Raw genomic sequence first — 17,958 nt, 5'->3', positions numbered from 1 at the left:
TCATATACAGTCCAACATCAGCATGGATAGTGTCTATACATTAAAGCCGAACATCGAAATGGATAGTGTCTATACATATACAGCCCAACATCAGCATGGATAGTGTCTATACATATACAGCCCAACATCAGAATGGATAGTGTACATACATATACAGTCCAACATGATAATGGATAGTGTCTATACATATATAGTCCAACATCGGCATGGATAGTGTCTATACATATACAGCTCAACATCAGCATGGATAGTGTACATACATATACAGTCCAACATCAGAATGGATAGTGTCTATACATATACAGTCCAACATCAGCATGGATAGTGTCTATACATATACAGCTCAACATCAGCATGGATAGTGTACATACATATACAGCTCAACATCAGCATGGATAGTGTACATACATATACAGTCCAACATCAGAATGGATAGTGTCTATACATATACAGTCCAACATCAGCATGGATAGTGTCTATACATATACAGCTCAACATCAGCATGGATAGTGTCATACATATACAGCCTTACATCAGCATGGGTAGTGTCTATACATATACAGTCCAACATCAGAATGGATAGTGTCAATACAAATAAAGCCCAAATTCAGCATAGATAGTGTCAATACATATACAGCCTATCATCAGAATGGATAGTGTCTCTACATATACAGTCCAACATCAGAATGGATAGTGTCTATACATATACAGTCCAACATCAGAACGGATAGTGTCTATACATATACAGCCTATCATCAGAATGGATAGTGTCAATACATATACAGCCCAACATCAGAATGGATATTGTCTATACATATACAGTCCATCATCAGAATGGATAGTGTCTATACATATACAGTCCAACATCAGCATGGATAGTGTCTATACATATACAGCGCAACATCAGCATGGATAGTGTCAATAGATATACAGTCCAACATCAGAATGGATAGTGTCCATACATATACAGCCGAACATCAGAATGGATAGTGTCTATACATATACAGCCCAACATCAGCATGGATAGTGTCTATACATTAAAGCCCAACATCAAAATGGATAGTGTCTATACATATACAGCCCAACATCAGCATGGATAGTGTCTATACATATACAGTCCAAAATCAGCATGGATAGTGTACATGTCTATACATATACAGCCCAACATCAGAATGGATAGGGTCTATACATATACAATCCAACATCAGAATGGATAGTGACTATACATATACAGTCCAACATCAGCATGGATAGTGTCTATACATATACAGCGCAACATCAGAATGGATAGTGTCAATACAGCGCAACATCAGCATGGATAGTGTCTCTACATATACAGTCCAACATCAGAATGGATAGTGTCCATACATATACAGCCGAACATCAGAATGGATAGTGTCTATACATATACAGCCCAACATCAGCATGGATAGTGTCAATAGATATACAGTCCAACATCAGAATGGATAGTGTCCATACATATACAGCCGAACATCAGAATGGATAGTGTCTATACATATACAGCCCAACATCAGCATGGATAGTGTCAATAGATATACAGTCCAACATCAGAATGGATAGTGTCCATACATATACAGCCGAACATCAGAATGGATAGTGTCTATACATATACAGCCCAACATCAGCATGGATAGTGTCAATACATATATATACAGTCCAACATCAGAATGGATAGTTTCAATACATATACAGTCCAACATCAGAATGGATAGTGTCAATACATATACAGCCCAACATCAGAATGGAAAGTGTCAATACATATACAGCCCAACATCAGCATGCATAGTTCATGTATATAATTAACCTCTGGGAATTTCCTAACACGCACAAATGCAAAAACTTTGATCCTGTTAATTTAGACAATTTTTTTCCTCGATGTACTTGTATACATTACGAAAATAGTTTTTGGCTGCATGCCTATGATCGAATATTTTCGCTTTGACTTATCCTTGTGAACAATCTGACAAATTGCACACCTAAACTAAAGACTCGACATGTGCCTCGACGGACAGTGACAGTCAACCATATTCAGCAATCTGTGACTTTACTTAAATATCCTTTGGACATATCGGTACAATCGTCCATTCGAACGATCGGCCAATTGATCAGTGACTAAGACATAAGCGCCACATATCCATTGACAACTCTGAACATCTCCTTTGTCACGTTCAACGTGTGGGCCATAGCGTTGTCCTGTACTTGAAGTAAATGTAAATGTCACTGCCTTCGGGGTAGCTCTTAACATCCTTTCCCATTTATAAATCACATATTTACGTCTTTTTGTTGTAACCAAACCACAAAATATGTTACCGAGGAGCAATTGCAGCATACACACGCTCATGACATCTCTTAGACACTTCTGACACTGAAATGAAGTTTTTCTATGTCACTCAAACATGCTTGATCCATGTAGAGGAGGTAAAGTACCGATTAATATTAAATAAGAAAAGAAAACGTACAACTTTATGGATAATAACTTTTGATTTATTACATATAGCGACGTTTCGATGTAGATTCTTACACCGATATCAAGCTAGAGTTATGACTTGATAACGGTGTAATAATCTAGAACGAAACGTGGCTATATGCAATAAATCAGAAATTGCTATCATGAAGTTGGACGTTTCTTTTTCTTATTTACTCACCCAAATCTAGAATGCCATTCAAACAGTTTGCGGTCAAGATTGTTTCACTTTAAGCGACATGCATGCACATGTGTGTACCATCAATTACCATCTTCAAACGTCTTTTGGTATGACGCTGTTTGGCTCGAACAACCGACTTTCAGCTCTCATGGCACACGCTTCATCCACTAGACCACCGAGGTGGTCACATACAGAACGGTGTGTGTGGAGTATTATATATGGCGCATTAATAATATAAGTTGTAACAGTATCACGAAGGCAACATGTGGTTTTATGCGTCCCGGGTTTGGTTTTATACCATCAGCCGGACATGTTTTAATCTGCCATTGTAAAAATATTAAAACGAATACAAAATTGATAGAAAACAGCTGTTCGGTTGAGCTGAGGTCAACGTGTACTACGTCACGTTACTTTCATTGACGCGGAAAAAGCATGACACTTTATACGGGGTTAAAGGGATATATTCTGCGTTTGAGATATCCATGTGGAACCATGCTCGTAGTTGGTATAAGAGATGTATTCTCCCGCTGTGAAATTTATTTCCCTCCAAGGCTGGATACATAGTATTTTATCTAGATAACATGGACCATTCAGATATCATTATTCTGACATGGAGGTATGATAAAGTATTTTATCATGATCAGGTGAACCAATCAGATCTCATCATTCTAACAAGGAGATATGATAACGCCCTTTAGCTGTTTTAGTATCAACCAGTTTGTGTAAGTGAATAGATCACATGTGTTTTAGATGAGGTTGGAAAAGTTTGAGATTGGAAGTAATACTTGAATAGAAGGAGAAAAGAGACATGCACAATTAAACACAGCGATTTAATCCATGCACATTGAGACATAAAGACATAAAACTAGAGACTAAGTGTTGCCACTGGAAATGTAATTAATGTCCTGGGACAATGATCCCTAGCTTACGATGGCCTACTTTTCTTTCACGCTGATTGCATTAGTTTACGCCTCGGACATCAGGAGAATGTCATTTTAATTTGTGTTGAACCACGGTATGAGTGGTCCAGTCGTCTAGGACGCCGCCGTTTTGCTGTTGGGCGTTGCGTCCAACAGGCGTGGCTGAATTCTACGATGTTGAGGTCGAATCCCTGTTTATGGTTCTCGGTTTGTCAGTACCGTAGCCGTGATCATGAGTCGCATGTTGTACGTCTTAAACCTGTATCATTTACGGATGCTTCATCCGACGTCACTCACTCACTCACTCACCCACCCAAACACCCACTCACTCACTCACTCACTCACTCACTCACTCACTCACTCACTCACTCACGCACTCACGCTCTCACTCACACACTCTGGTGGTGACGTATACTTTAACCATTGTATCACGACGCCTTAGACATCAAGTCCGGCAGTCGGGGCAATTATTTGTATTTACACTCGTCTTCATAGCGTGCCAACATATCAAATTCTAACTATATCTAAAAAAATCCACCAGGAAGACTGGAACCAACTGCGTGATAAACATTCTAAAATCACATGATGATCAGTACACCTGCACTGAAGGAGGGGAGATCGTGACGGCGGAACTTTCTTAATTGACGATGCTGCTATTAGTTGCTGTTTTTTAATGTCATAGGATGCTGAGAGTGAATTTCTCTTTCATCCCTGATCTCTGAGAAGATGGCGCATTATCTGTACGTGGCTGATTCAGGGGGAAATAGCCAACAGTCGCTAGAAAGTCCTTGGTCGACATCCGCATCACACTGACGTCTTTGTCAATGGTTTATAAAATCACCCGGTGTAGTACATTATACAACTAGCCTGAAGGTAGCGTTGTTTATATAAGTCGTGAATTTCAAACGTACATTTTTCAAGATGTGTTTGAAATACGTAATCCCTAAACATTTTTGCTGTCTGCATTTACCAGCCTTGTTACTGAATGAAGTATGTTTTGAAGATGTGCATTGTAAGGTTTTGAAGTCGTCCTTGATCTGTCTCGTGTTAATATTCATTTTGAAAATCCTCCGAAACAATGCTTACTGACTTCAGGAATTGCATCTTAATTATATAATCGATGAAATATTACATATATTCAGTCCTTAAGACCACATTATAACTGAAATAAAATAACTCATTGTATTGGTTTGTATATACCAATGATTAAGAATATCCTATATCAAAGCTGAGTTAGTACAATAAACACACTACTGATTATTTCAATTATTACAGATAATACCATTACCAGAGAATAAATTGCTTCATTAGAATCAGTTTCGTTCAGCCAGAGACAATGACGGAAACACGTACATCAGATAAGGGTTTATTAATCCCTTTGAGGAGAGTGCGCCAATCCTCTTTGTTGATTTGACATATCGCGAATGCTTTGAACTTTGATAAAAGAGCCCTTTCAAGAAGTTCTGACTTATACAGTGCGCTGTTTTGTTCTGCCTCTGTTCTTGTGATGCGAGTCACCTGCTGTAACCTTATTACAATAATGTAATGTAATGTAATGAGTTGGTTTCAAGAGGCTGCGGATGTTGGAAGTTAAGGCGAGATTGTTCCTCATCCAGAAGATCATCAGAGGACTGCTTTAATCATAGTAAGGTGTTGGTATCTTTGATAAAACAGAACGTCCTTATCAGAGAGGTTGTAAGTTGTAAGAGCAAATTAAAGGTGATTTTGTCGTGTATCCAAATGTAATTAGGTATTTTAATTTATATTTACAAATATGTTTAAATGATCTTTCAACTGTACCATTCCGTTGGCGCCATGTTATCTTGGATGAGTAAATAATGCACTAACTTTAGCGCTAAAGTTTCTTTAACAGTTTGTTCTAAACAGTGAATCGGTTGTTTTTTTATATAAGGGAGCATGACAGGAAATTAGAATGAACGTTGCTATTTGCACTTCATCAAATTCATCTGATAACATGTACTAACCATTGGTTAATTCTTATAATATCGATGCTTCAAAAATATATGTCTGCTGTGACGTTTACTCTGTTGTCTGGAAGGATGAAAATGTTCACAGTCTGCGCAATGATCATCCATATTAATATCAACATCCAGATATCATGAGTTTGATAAAAAACATATTCGTGATATGCATATGGTATGTTGATATTGACATTCTCTCGACTGTCTACACAATATCTACACAAGGATGAAGTGGCCCGATAACTGCGATGAAAACAAAACAGTCAGTGATGCACATTTTTTAACAGGAAGATGATTGGTGATACGTCCCACCCCAGTCTCAGTAAAATCAGACCTCAGTGATGCTAACTACACCAAAGGTCTGATGATATCCCATGACAAGTCAGAACAGTATTTCGCGAACTTAGATCGACCAATGAAATGACTAACAGGTCGACATTAGACAGTCAGAAAGCAGCTATCTCGAGTTTTATGGCACTAGTTTTAAGAATGCGACCTCCATTCTAGACTCGGCTTTTAATTTGTTTTTATCAAAGTCCTCGATTGAAAATCTGAAATGTGAAAAAAAGAAAATTCTATTTGGAATGTCTAATAGGTGGCCGAGATTGTGTGGCAGTATTCCCACGAACTATAGAATATCTTCCGTTTCAATGTTAATCGCATTGAAGCGAGAGACAGACGATGTCCAGCTTTTGGAATCAGTCGTACAGTCCGTAACTGCCGTTTAATCTTTTCGAGGTTGCATGATTAGAAAACACATTCGGACTTTAATTTTCGCGACGCTCTGATTGTCCGGATGAAAGGTCGTGAGATTGGTCGCACTTCAAAGGAAGGTGCTACAACTTACCTTGTGTCACGTCACGCATGCGCCGGTAGGTGATTCACTGTAACTGATACATCGTACGTTGTGGTACGTCAAACATAGCACAGGAAGTTAACTGATACATCGTACACTGTGGTACGTCAAACACAGCACAGGAAGTTAACTGATACATCGTACACTGTGGTACGTCAAAGACAGCACAGGAAGTTATCTGATACGTCGTACGTTGTGGCACGTCAAACACAGCATAGGAATAGGAAGTTAACTGATACATCGTACGTTGTGGTACGTCAAACACAGCACAGGAAGTTAACTGATACATCGTACGTTGTGGTACGTTAAACACAGCACAGGAAGTTAACTGATACATCGTACGTTGTGGTACGTCAAACACAGCACAGGAAGTTAACTGATACATCGTACGTTGTGGTACGTCAAAAAAAGCACAGGAAGTTAACTGATACATCGTACGTTGTGGTACGTCAAACACAGCACAGGAAACTGACTGTTACTGGTGTTCGCCGCCGTGATATTGCTGGAATATTGCTTAAAGCGGCGTAAAACCATACTCACTAACTCACTCAGGAAACTGACTGATGACACAGCGCACTTTATCTTTCATGTCGGCAACGGTACTGAAACTGTCAAAATGGCAAATGACGTGTTGCCACGAAACTTTACTCTTTACAAATTAGGGGATCATTAATATAATTGTTATTATCAAGTATTAGAACAAAGATAAATGTTGACGACAAACATCCCTTGCAAGGACGTTTATGTCTGTAAACCTAAAACACCAAAACGCACCTTGTAGTTTGCACATGCCTCGCGCAGTAGTGCCACACACGTGCGTAAGGTGTCATTCCTGAGTTTGGCACTTTCAAGAAAGGTCGATTGATCTCTGTGGACCATCAGGTCTGGCAACCCCATTTATACTGCTTATCATACAGACTTGATTTCTTGATTTCATTCATTATTTGTGTGTGAACTAGCGATGCTACGTCTGCAACGCGTGGAGCGTCCACGGGCTATTCGCATACTGAAAGCTGGCAGAAGTCAGCGTGCAGTGGCCAATACGTTCAATGTTTCACAGTGTGTGATTAGCAGGCTATGTTCAGGGCGTCCCAGGTCAAAGACAAGATTACAGGATCGATTGATCCGCAACCAGGCTCTAAGAAATTGAGCTCAAGCGGCGAATCAAATTGCTCAAAACTTTAATCAGGCTCCTGGAGAACGAGTTACGGGTCAGACGATTAGAAATCGTGTACATGCAACTCATCTCTATGCTTAACGTGTTGTACCTCCCTTTACATTGACGTCATATTGCCAACAGACGTCAATGGAGTACATAACGTCGAGACCCGGGAAGAGAATATGCCTTCAGCAACCCATGCTTGCTGTAAAAGGCCACTATGCTTGTCGTAAGAGGCGAATAACGGGATCGGGTGTCAGACTCGCTGACTTGGTTAATGCATGTCATCGTATCCCAATTATGTAGCTCGATGCTCATGTCACTGGATTATCTGATCCAGACTCGATTATTTACAGACCGCGACCAAATAGCTGAAACATTGCTGAGTGCGGCGTTAAACAAGAAAGCAACCAACTAACCACAACGTCCCTGGTCACGACTGGCGACGTAAAAATGAACGTCAAGCCAATGTCAACCTGAGATCTGATGACAAAATTGGCGGTGGATCGGTTATGGTGTGGGGTGGCATCATAATGACTGACAACAAAGGATCACAAAGGAAACATCACTGGGCAGTACTATCGGGACAACATACTGACACCTTCTGTTGTCCTGTTGGGTCGACGTGTGGGTCGACGTTTTGTCTTTCAGGACAAGGCCTGTGCTCACAATGCACGAATCGTCAATGCTCATCCCAAGCAGCACAACATCCATAGGATGCCATGGCCAGTAATGAGCCTTGACTTTTTCCCCATTGAACACGTCTGGCACATGGTTGGGAAACGTGTCAGTCAACGTCATAGGCAGTCGACCACGTTGGCTGAACTTGGCCGGGATGTGCAAGAAGAGTGGGACAGACTCCCTCAAATCGCCATTAAGAGACTCATACGCAGTATGCCTCATTGAGTGAATGATTGGTTCACAAAACGTGGCGATTTTACCACAACTTATCCAAAAACGTCCACATTAAAATTTCCCATCTTGCCCCTATCGACCTTCACGATCGTCTACTGTCATACTTCAGTACTGGTTGTAACGTGTTCCCAATTCGTTCATTATTATCATGCAACTATTTCTCTATTTCTAGAAACTTATATCTCTTTCAATTTTGGAAATTACAAGTTATGTCCGAGAATCCTTTACTATCTTTAAAGACGACACCGAATTCAATGATAACTACAGATTGATCATAATGATAAGATGATAAATATGTATTTACAGATTGACACAACATAACACTTGTCAGGACAGATGAGGGTCCATTGATGTTGTCTTAATGCGTACTTACATTCAGCCCCCACATTTCCTTTTCCGTTTCAGACTTTTGTACTTCTCTTGTCAATGAAACTAACTGGACATATCGACATAAGTTGTTTAAGGAATACATGGTAAATGGCCAGAATTTCATTAAATTGTTTACTTCTGTAAAGTTTTTAGTTTTGTTCTTTTAAAGAGTGAGTGAGTGAGTGAGTGAGTGAGTGAGTGAGTGGGTTTAACGCCGCTTTTGACAGTATTCCAGTTATATCACTGCGTGTCAGCTTAATGTAGGAGGAAAGCCCGATGTAGGAGGTCTCAGACGTTTACCACTTCGGTGAAACCCACGAGCACGGGTATGGTGCTGACAAACCGAGAAACATAATCGTGGCGAACCGGGAATTCGAACCCACAATCATAGGTTTCTGGCGTGCCCAAGGGACGCAACTCTGCACAGCGAATCGCGGCGCCTTAGACGACTGGGCCCCTCGTGTCCCCTGCTTTTAAAGAGATCACACTTTGTTGTAACACCTCGATTGCTTGTCCCATTGAATATATCAGTACATTGCATTGAAATGCTATCCGTATGGTATGCAATCATAGGGAGGAGTCCACGAGAAGGGCAGTCACCAAATCCAGATGGCGGGTGGTGATTTGTGACTTTTAAGTAATGAGGCACCAGTAATCGATATGAATGATACCGGAATTGAAATGGCTTCGTGTTCAGTCAGTAAATCATACATTCCGAAGGCTTTACTGCATCCTGGCGGAGTACTCTCATCTCAGTATGTACATGCATTGGAAATATTACTTCATGAACACTAACAATTTCATATTTTATTCGATTGTTGGTTTAAACCTGAAACTGAACGTTTCAGCGTTCATGACTTAATGAGAGCGATCTAGTGCTAAAGTCGGAATCGTACCATGAAGCCTGCTTTTAGCAGAGATTTTATGTGATTATGTAAAGGGTTTTGTCAGTTTTATTTAAGAGAATGTAGTATAACACATTATTGACGGCGACTGATATTTTCCTTTAAGGACGCAATTTGCCCACTTAAATTGAAGCTTTTAAATAAATTCACCAATCTCATTAAACTTAGATCATTTACGTCGAAGCGATACCTCAATACGATATCGCACCGGGTGAACTTTCTGATCAAACCAAGTAGTTTGACGCTGATTGACGCTGATTGGTTGAATAGAATATATACATAGGTTTCGTCACCTAACGTTGCCATATATTTATATTGAGTATCTATTCAATATTAGAGCGAGAGAGTGAGTTGGGTTTAACGCCGCTTTTAACATTATTCCAGTTATATCACAGCGTGTCAGCTTAATGTGGGAGGAAAGCCCGAAGTGATGCAGGTCTCAGACTTTTACTACTTCGGTTAAACCCATGAGCACGGGTATGGTGCTGACAAACCTAGAAACATAATCCAAGGGACGCAACTCTGCGAATCGCGGCGCCTTAGACGACTGGGCCACCCGTGCCCCCTTTTCAATATTAGATCACACACTCACACTCTGATATCGACCCACTTGACCCACATTGGGAGGTAGTTGGCTGATGATATAATCACCATATTGATCCAAGTGGAATTTTGTATGCATATATATTCAAAGACGAACCATGCTAGATCTTATCTCCTCTAACATGAGCTATTTCACTCTTTATTTAGCTACCCTATTTGTAATGTTCCCCCGACTTAAGAGGTGACTGACCGGACCATCTAGCAATAACGCACACCAAGGAGTCGGTGGAACGAGGGAAATTGAAAAAGTGTCATTTGTCACTTTGCTTTCTCAGCAAATTATACTGCTTCCGCCTCCTCCTCAAGGTCAACTGTTGACCGGAGTAGGTGCTGGATTCCCCGACGGCGTCCGTGACTGGACATGCAGTGACCACGCAGTCATCACTGGACGTAGGGGACGAACTGGCTCCACAGGCGTCTCGATGTGAGTGTAAGATAAATTGACATTATTTCACACAGGAATGAATCCAAAAGTAGTATGTTGTCCTCATCCGATGGATGATTGTTGAGTGCACACGGCTGGACCAACTTATTTGATCATTTGCGGTCAATTTGGAGATAAACATGCTGTGTTTTCAATGAAGAGCTAGTGACTTGTAGATAAAATCTCGTTCGGTTCCAAATGTAATTGAGCGAGGTTAACCTTTATCTTAATTGAAAACGCAGCATTTCTATCTTCCTTCTACCAGTACAAAAATTAACATGAACTCTTTGGGGTTAGCGAAGGTGTTGAGTGCAGCGGCATGGGTCCATTGTTTGAAAGGGGGGTCGATTTACATTTACATCGATTATGACCGTTATGTAAACTAAGAATGGCGCTTTATGTGCTTGGATATTGTCTTTTTACATCACTTAATAACCCACATAATAAGAAATAACCGAGTTCATAAAAATCGTATGAGCACAAGTACAAATATCACTTCTCGCGTACTAGTGCATTGTTTCCGTCATTCGGGTGGCATTGTTGACGTCATTCGAACCTCATAGTGACGTAAGGCAGGATTGACGTTACATTAGCAACGACGTCATAGCTGAAGCTGGACAAATTGTGGTTTTTCTAGGACAGCGGTGGTGATCGATGCATATTTTGTAAAGGCCAGCTCAACAGGAAGAAATAATGGCTAATAAAGAATTATTACACTCACATGTGTGTCTCACTGATTTTACGAAACTCTCGCTCGGGAAATACGAGAATACTGAGACTCGTTCCGTAAAACCAGTATTACACACATGTTCGTATAATCATCTTCATGTACTTTACTCGCATAATGATAGATATTATGTGTAGCATAGCCACGTGGAAAAAAACAATATGACATGGGCACCCCGAAGAGTGACTGAGTGAGTTTAGTTTTACGCCGCTTTTAGCTATATTCCAGCAATATAACGGCGAGGGACACCAGGCATGGGCTTCACACATTGTACCCATGTCGGGAATCAAACCCGGGTCTTCGGCGTGACGAACTGACGCTTTACCCACTAGGCTACACGACCGGCACCCAAGAAGATTAGACACGCTTTGCTAGGTGTAGTTGTACATCGCATGTCACTGTTATGTCACGTAGCTCATTGTGATGCATTAAAAACGCCACAGTCGTTAACTCCATTGTCTCGATATATTATTAGGACATTAAACCCTCGTTTGAGCAATCTCTACTGACTCAATATATCATAAGGACGTAACAACCTCTTGAGATCGACCTCCATTGTTTCGATATATTTTCAGGAAATTAATGTGAAACCCACTTAATTTAACCTCCATTATCTCGATATATCTTTCGGACATTACAATGAAACCTATTTAACTTTACCTCCATTGTCTCGATATATCATTAGGACATAACAACCTCGTAAGATCGACCTCCATTGACTCGATATATTTACAGAACATTAATGTGAACCCATTCAATTTTACCTCTGTTATCTCGATATACCATTCGGACATTTATGTGTACCCTCATTAACTCGACCTCCATGAACTCAATATATCATTCGGACATATTCCATTATCTCGATTTATCGTTTGAGAGAATGTAACGTCTTGGTCACGAGGGGGCATGGGTGGCCCAGTCGTCTCAGGCGCCGCGATTCGCTGTGCAGAGTTGCGTCCCTTAGGCACGCCAGAAACCTATGATTGTGGGTTCGAATCCCGGCTCGCCCCGATTATGTTTCTAGGTTTGGCAGCACCATACCCGTGCTCGTGGGTTTCACCGAAGTGGTAAACGTCTGAGACCTGCATCACTTCGGGCTTTCCTCCCACATTAAGCTGACACGCCGTGATATAACTGGAATACTGTTAAAAGCGGCGTTAAACCCAACTCACTCACTCACTCACTTGGTCACGACGATTCTTACTGGTACTATAAACACAAATACCCCTGACACGTAATCCGCATATTGTAGCAGCTTCATTCCCTCTCGTCCAGACAAGGATTTGTGTGTAATTGCCGACGTCCTCATCTCTGTCCTACGGATTCAGCTGTGTTGTTCCACAAGATATTCAGTCCAACACACTGGCGGTGGTTTGTTAGTCCTAAACTTGTTACTCAGGTCACACTGGTAGACGTCCTATTGGGTGAGTTTGGTGGTTTATTTCGTCGTTTGCGACCGGCTGTTATTGACTTGATGGCTTGACGTCTCCACGCAATCCAGAACAGAGTGGCGGAGTTTCACAAGAAAATCAATCTAAATTAGTTTCTGGTGATTTTAGCTGTCACTGAACTATAATTCGCCATACCGTCACGAGGTGACCTTCTTGAATTATTGCTTAGTTGACTAACAGCTCTCTTACCAACAATGTCCCTCTCCATAGCAAAACATCTCTTACCAACAATGTCTCACTCCATAACAACACCTCTCTCACTAGACATATCTCAGTTCATAACAACACCTCTCCTACCCGCAATCTCTTACTTGAAGCAAAATCTCTCTGTCTAGCAATGTCTCACTCCTCGGCAACACCTCTCTTACTAGCAGTTGCTCACTCCATAACAACACCTCTCTCATTTGAAATATCTCACTCCTCAGCAACACCTCTCTTACCAGCAATGTCTCACTTTATAGCCACACCTCTCTTACTTGAAATATCTCACGTCATAGCAACACTTCAACAATGTCTCTTTCCTCAGCAACAGCTCTCTTCCCAGCAAATCTCTCATTTCATAACAACACTTCTCTTACCAACAATGTCTCACTTTATAGCCATACCTCTCTTACTTGAAATATCTCACGTCATAGCAACACTTCAACAATGTCTCTTTCCTCAGCAACAGCTCTCTTCCCAGCAAATCTCTCATTTCATAACAACACTTCTCTTACCAACAATGTCTCACTTTATAGCCATACCTCTCTTACTTGAAATATCTCACGTCATAGCAACACTTCAACAATGTCTCTTTCCTCAGCAACAGCTCTCTTCCCAGCAAATCTCTCATTTCATAACAACACTTCTCTTACCAACAATGTCTCACTTTATAGCCATACCTCTCTTACTTGAAATATCTCACGTCATAGCAACACTTCAACAATGTCTCTTTCCTCAGCAACAGCTCTCTTCCCAGCAAATCTCTCATTTCATAACAACACTTCTCTTACCAACAATGTCTCACTTTATAGCCATACCTCTCTTACTTGAAATATCTCACGTCATAGCAACACTTCAACAATGTCTCTTTCCTCAGCAACAGCTCTCTTCCCAGCAAATCTCTCATTTCATAACAACACTTCTCTTACCAACAATGTCTCACTCCACAGCAATGCCCCCTTCCCAACAAAGCTTCTTTTCATAACAACACCGCCCCTACCAGCAGTGGCTCATTTCATAACACATTTCTTTAAATTGTTTGATAGGCATTACTTAGAAGTTGACGGATGACAAGGTATAACAACTTTATTAATACTGTACTGTAATATTGTACTGTAAAAAGAGACGTTTCGGTATAGATCCTTATACCGTTGTAAAGCAAAGAGTTCGGGTTGAATGCCCCTTTGAACAGTGTTCCAGTCGTATCACGACGTGTTATAATTAGCTTAATGAGGGAGGGAAACCCGAAGTGATGCAGGTCTCGTTAACCACACAAGCACGGGCACTTAATCTGGGCGAATAAGGATTCGAACCCACAGTAATACGTTTGTGGCGTGCCCAAGGGACGCAGCTCTTCACCAACGGCCCTATCCCCCATCCGCCAATCTAATACGTCAAAAGACATATGTGACGACAATTGAAGTCCTGTAACAAGTGGTACCCAACTATAGATGTGTATGTACGAGCTGAGCTGTGAGATACACAGAAATGCAGTGGGAATAATATAATCAGCCAAATATAGCTTCAGTCGTTTCCAACTAGTATGTTAAAAAATACATGATGAAGTTATGCATGCAACTCATGGAGTGCAAGACACTCAAATTATGTTTAAAATATGATTTAAAATTTAACATTTGGAACGCCACCAAAATGTTTTACTTTTATTGTAATGGCGTTTGATGTTCATCTCGTAATTATAATTAATGTTGAAGTTTACATTCGTGAACGAAATACAAGTAAACAACATAAAGGGGTAACTTTTGGTATATTTTTTAAGAAACGTGATTTATTAAGCATATGTTTCTTAAAAAAATCTACAAATTTGGTAGAATCTTTCATTTTTTTCAATATCTGCTTTGAAGATAAACTTTGGAAAATGTAGCTGATTGATAGTACTATTGTATTATATTTTGCGACTGATATATTTTGCATGTTTTACGGTTGTAACGTGTCGGTTCCCAAAATGAAACAATAGGTTAATCGAGAAATTTGTATGCAACAGAACTTTGTGTGAAACCAAAAAACAACCAGCAAGTTGTATACAATCAACAACTGTCACAAAAATCACTAACTTTACAAATCAATACAAATTACTGCACAGCAATTACAATGGTACTTAACAATAGAGTGGTAGGACAATATTCAATGGCAATAAATAATATGATGTCAGTGGCTAGTATCAAATACAAAATACAGTGGCGAGAGCATAAGCACCCGAGATGGGCTTTGCAGGGAATCAGGGATGATGAGCAATCCTCAAATAAAAAGGGGTCCCGAAGCGATGAGGGATCCGCAAACACGCCACTGCACCCTTATATACAACCTACCCAGCAGCTGGAAAGTTGGAAACGTTACAGAAATGTCAAAATGTTTCTTTATCATACTATCACCGTCCGCGGTATACAGACCGCATGCTTTCACACCACACTAGCATCTAAATAGAGTAACTTCCTGACGACTGATCACTGCCCAAATACAATGTAACACAGAAAACTGTAACACAGTTACAATCATTTTTAAACAATAAAATCATTTGCCACATAACAGATTTCACAATCTGATGTGGAGATAAAGTTCACATTCAAGTTGGTATTTCCGCTATACAAAGCGTTCAGTGTGGCCGCCAAGATCTTATTGTTGATAGTCATTTTGGAGTCATAAATACGAAGTTAATTAATGCTGGCAAAGACCACTCGCATTTTACGCATTTAATTCACGCTCGCGTTAATTTCAAGATTTACAGTGCGTGTTTGTTTCATGTTTAGCAACCATCAGACGTGTGTCTACCTTCTTATGTTTATTTGATAGTAATTGGACAAACTCTTCAAGATGTTTCCGACACAACTCATTCATCAATCGTTCGTTTTCTGAATACGTCTTACAAATTGCACCCACGCAACGTCCCAACATATGTAACTCAAGTGGACGCTGTATAAATCATAGAGAGGGCACTGATTTCAAAGGCTAATTATTTCCCTGGTTAATTTGTGTGATGGGAATATGATGTCCAAACAGGGAACGCTCTTTTTGAAGATAACACTAAATCACAAATGATGTGTTCGTCTATCCAGTTTCTAAAAGACATTGGAGTTTTTTTTAGCCTGGAGATCTCCTGCTTGATCTCCTAATGCCCATGGTTTAGAGGGCTGCCAGTAGCGTCAAACTGGGGCTCCGTGTGTACTAATGACCCGTCGTATTAATGGGATTCGATCTCCCAGATAGATAGTCACCTGGAGGCCTACTGTCTATCAGTTCAAACGCTGCAGGTGGCGTATTTCGTGCATTAGGACATCAGATATGAAGAAGACAAATTTGTGTAACATTGCATTTAGAATGTGTTGCCCTATGAGTCTAACATAGGACAAATATAACATTCTCCCAATTCATTTACCTCCCCTTAACTTCAGTATTTGAGTCCTTGCGCATCTTCTCACAACGCTTGGAGTGTCAAGTATGTACTAAATAGGGAACGGCTTCTGATCTAAATGCAGTCGGTGTGGCGATGAACATTCTAAGATACTGAATCGTCACACATGCACGCGGCAGAACTCAAATGTTATCTATATTTGCTTACTTTCATATAAAATTAAAATGAGTCACAAAAACATCACGCAATGCTAAATTTAAAAGTTTGATAATTCATGGTACATATATTCTCAAATCAGTGTCCTCATTCATCACAATATTTCCAGCACAGTGACATTTCAGATCATCAATCGACCCAGCCATATTCCATGTAGATGAAGAACCTGATTCCCTGTTCTCACTGAGAATTTATGCCAAGGTTGACATATATCTGATGAACTGCACCATCATGTTTTTCCCGGTTTCCATGATTCTTGCCAGTCGGCTGACATCACCTGCGACCAGACAGGGGGCAGATGGGAATGGTCAGCCTTGCTGTGACAGCATCATATGTCATGTATCATTCGCCATGTCATATTGCATGCCTCCTATGGGTCTCAGTTATCATCAAACTGATACTATAAAGCTGTGTAATCAATACAATATAACTCAAGACAGTATCGCTCAATGGAAACATGTCCCATGATACAGACATGGAATGCATGAACTGCACAAAATTAAACAAACTCAAGCTGCTGGGTCGCAAATTCAATTGAAAGTGGTTGAATGTACAGGTAACTTAGCTCTAAAAAGCAGTGTTTTTGTTGTCTTATTGTTCTTGTCCCTACATCTTTCTGTAACAACAACAATGTCAGATAAGAAACAAAAACTCTATTTTAGCCGAGATATAATGGAACATGGGATCGGCGAGAACTGTAATAATAACAATTTGGAAACTGTTGTCGAATGATTTCACCCTATTCTGCTTGTGATCGCTTTAAGCGGTTAATCTTGTAGGTATTAATGGGCTTAGAGACCAAACGTTCTGAATCCTATTGGCTTCATTTTGTTTAAGCATGAACACTTTGCCCAACAACTCAGCTACTGATATTCAATAATGAGTTCACAGTACTCGGAACTACTCAAGGGGTTAATGGCTACCCTTCAACAAACTTCAGACGTGTTCCTATTCTTGGGTCTAAGTAATGATTATGTTAACAACCCTGCCTCATGGCACCGCTTATTTTCGCTTCAGGTCAATGACAACACTTCTCTGGAGCTGCCGTCTGGAACCGCCTCAACGGGTCCTCAAGCGAACACGCTGCCACAGAAGTCTCGATGTGATGACAACTGTCTATTTTCATTATTACCGATAATTTCACACACTGTTCCAATAAAGGCACTGACAATCATTTATTTATTCACTACAACGGTT

This window comes from Haliotis rufescens, unplaced genomic scaffold, assembly GCF_023055435.1.
Source record: "Haliotis rufescens isolate VD_foot unplaced genomic scaffold, xgHalRufe1.0.p SCAF_2, whole genome shotgun sequence".
In the NCBI taxonomy this organism is placed as follows: domain Eukaryota; kingdom Metazoa; phylum Mollusca; class Gastropoda; order Lepetellida; family Haliotidae; genus Haliotis; species Haliotis rufescens.
Note: the sequence above shows the minus strand (reverse complement) of the source record.